The 3,665-nt window shown below is 40.7% G+C and overlaps 1 protein-coding gene across 1 annotated transcript in view; it reads left to right on the top strand.

The window, feature by feature from the left end:
- Positions 1-231: 231 nt before the first annotated feature.
- Positions 232-3,665, top strand: part of rbm47 (RNA binding motif protein 47) — a 39,578-nt gene continuing 36,144 nt past the window's right edge. The window contains exon 1 of the mRNA XM_083931401.1: positions 232-310. The gene's annotated coding sequence lies outside the window, so the exon portion shown is untranslated. The remainder of the gene's footprint in view (positions 311-3,665) is intronic.

Here is a 3,665-nt window from a genome sequence, read left to right on the forward strand (position 1 = left end):
GGAAATGCCCAATTAGTGAGATGTTTCTGGGTCAAAGTTCAGAGTTTGCATGGTCTTTCCCGTGTCTGCGTGGGTTTTCTCCGGGTTCTCCGGTTTCCTCCCACAGTCCAAAGACATGCACGTGTTAAGGTTAACTGATGACTCTAAATTGCCCGTAGGTGTGAATGGTTGTCTGTCTCTGTTTGTCTCTGTGTGCCCTGCGATAGACTGCCGTCCTTTCCAGGGTGTACCCCGCTCCAGCCCCCCCACGACCCCGATAGGGACAAGCGGTTGAAGATGGATGGATGGATGGAGCAGTTGATTTGGCTAAGTAATCCCTTTAACTCTTGATTTATATTTTTTAGGAGATAGATGTCGAATACTAAACATATCAAAATGTAAATAAGCTTTTCCAGCTGTTATGATGGGCATCATGAGAGACTCAAGAATTATTTTGACGTGTTAGAAAAGAGCTACATTTCAGGACTTAAAAGTATTCGATTAGGAGAGACCAATTATTTATTTACATGTACATAATTAAGATGTTAAATGAGAATTGGCAGATACCCCTTGATGGAGTCTAGTAGTGGTGGTGATGAAGAGGATGCTGAGATCTGGGTGGGTGCGAAGAGGAGCAGGCTTTCTTGTGAGCTCAGACCTGGGCACTAGACTTGATCAAGTGGAGGATCGCAGTAGCACCTAGATTGTCGTTGCTGTTGTGGAAAAATCTGAGTGCCAATAAACTTGGAGACTAAAGAAGAGTTCAGGAGATCTGATCTGATGTGTTACACTGAAACATTTGTTTACAGTCCATCGAGGAGTATTAGGATTAAGCAGTACAAGTCAATGACAGTGTAGCGTTAGTGCCATCCCAGCTCTGAAGGGTCCTGTCTTCCTGAAGGTGAACTTAAAATCCTGCTGGACATACAAGTGGTTGCTGCACATCTCTGGGTTTCTATTCACGCCAACCGGTCAAGACAGATGGTCGCTCACCATGGAGCAATGACTGTCCGACGGTCTTGCCAGAGGAAGGTTTTCGTTGCCACTGTTTCCAGGTCGCTGTTTCTTATGGTGCCATAAAGACTTGCTGTTTGCTCATGGGGGAATTGTTTGGTCTCTGTTAATCAAAGACTGTGGTCTAGACATACTCTATATGGAAAGTGTCCTGAGATAACTTTTATTATGGTTTGAGAACAGACAGCAAAGATGTGATCATCTGGCTGGTTTAACTAAAGAGTCAAGTCCCCTAATCAGCTATGCTCAGTTTATTAAAAGGAAGTTTGTAACATGTAACTTCTTGCTTGAAAAATAACATGCCTGTAAATGGCAAGAAGTGTCTAAATGTTACCATGTACCAATCAATAAAAAATTGTCCATTAAAAGGCAAAAAACATTGTTCGAACCCTGAAAAACAGCCCCAGACCAAAGGTACTGGTACACAAAGGTATCTGGACAGGGGTGTGAAAAGTTTTGGACACATTGTGTATATTGATGTTATGTGTGTGTGAGAGGGCAAGAGGTTGGGTTTGATCTCCCTCACTCATCAAGACCCAATTATAATCTATTAGACCCACATCTTACACGCACAAACACACACACACACACGAACACACACACACACACACACACACACACACACACACACACACATACATACACAAACACACACATACACACACACTTCCACATAAAAAAGTGGAGAATGCTTCTTTTGTGTACAAGGTCAGAACTTGACAAGAAACAACGCAACATCACAGCCAACTATGTACGTGATCTTATATAAGTAACAAGAAGAACCACAGCAAGGCCACAAACATCTATTACAAGCTAACACATACACCCCACACACACACACACACACACACACACACACACACACATACACACACACACACACACACACACACACACACACACACACACACACACACACACACACACACACACACAGACACACAGACACACACACAGACACACAGACACAAACACACACACACACACACGTCACTTGATACAATTTGATATCATAAATCCAGTTCACCAGCAGATAAAACAGCCAAGTTTTCCTCCTTTCTCGGTTTTTCCATGCAGTGTGTGTGATGGCTTGATCGGGCCCACTTGTCGCAGGTGAATAGATACATTCTGCCCTGTCTCTTTGTGTGTCATTGTCCGCCGTTTGGAGCTCCAGCAGAGTGTTTTCCTGGGAATCTCTGCACTCTGTGTCTCAGGTCTCTTCTGTCTATTGTGTAGCAACCAGGGCAGACTCTGAGCAGCTTATTGTGGGAAGAGTTTGCTTCTGTTTACACCCTGTCAAAAGCCTGCATGTGCACGTCTGCAAGTCTATCTCTCTCTCTCTGTACGTATTAAAGGTTCAGGAAGCAATCAATAAAGGGTCATTCGAGTTTAGAACAAATCAGGTCTTATATTATTAGTTTTGACCACCATTTCCTAAAGCATCAATGGAATAGTTCAGTATTTTGGGAAATACATCATTAACTCTTTAAACCTTTTTGACAGAAATATGAGAAGTGGTATTGATTTTTTCATCTTACTCTTGGCAAAAATGCTTATTAACTCATTTCTCAAAATGTCATACTATTTCTTTCATAGATTTGTACTCACCAAAGTATTTGCTGAGATCTTGGACAGCAGCAACATCGATAAAGAGAAGTCTAACAGAAAAAAGCATGAGCAGAGAGAAAAGAAGTCCTATGGGAAAATCATGCGCGTTGTAAACATTCCAGTCATTTCTAAAGTAACTGAAAGAGTCATTTGTGACCAATTAATAGCCCATCTAAACAATAGCCATTTCGCACTGAATCCTAAGAAATATCATTCCCCAGAGATGGCAAATTGCTATTTTATTGAACAAATTAAATCCAGTCTTGATAGGGGAGGTATTGTTGCTGCTGTGTTCCTTGATTTTAAAAAGGCTTTCGATACGGTCAATCATAATGTTCTTTTATCTAAACTGTCAAAGTTCAATTTCTCAACTGATGCACTAATATGGATGGGGTCATACCTAAACTCCAGAAAACTGTACACAAGAATCAATAACACATGCTCGTCTTTTGCAGACTGTACCATTGGAGTTCCACAGGGATCGATCCTTGGACCAATTAAATTTAGTTTATACATTTACATTTTAGCATGATGCCAGTTCAGTTTCACTGTTTTGGGTGATACTCGCTTTTTGATTTGATTAAAATGCAGGTCAAGGCGCTAAATATTGTGAAAATATCAAAACGCTCAATCCGCAGAGAAATACACACAGCCTGTATTCAGAAACTATGAATTAAAATGAACCATTAGGTATCCGGCAGGTTGTTATAGTTTACAACTACACTATACATTATATAGGTAAAAAGTGCTGCTAAAGTGCCATCATCGTCAATTTCCGGATGCATTGATGCCGAGATGAGATGCAGAAGACCCAGAAATGCTGACCGATCAGAGCAGACCGGGCTTTTTTGGGAGGGACTTAAAGAGACAGACGCTAGTGTGGATACAGGTACTATATTCAGACAGACAGTATGTATGTATGTTTTTAACATTAAATATAATAACATTTTCTGGTATGAACCTGAATTAGAATGAGTGAGTATAACATGGGACCTTTAACTACAAAAATAGGTGTAATAAATTCAAGTTATACTTAAACTCTCTCTTGTTTATGAATCCAACAT

The sequence above is a fragment of the Echiichthys vipera genome (genome assembly GCF_963691815.1).
Source record: "Echiichthys vipera genome assembly, chromosome: 2".
Taxonomy (NCBI): Eukaryota; Metazoa; Chordata; class Actinopteri; order Perciformes; family Trachinidae; genus Echiichthys; species Echiichthys vipera.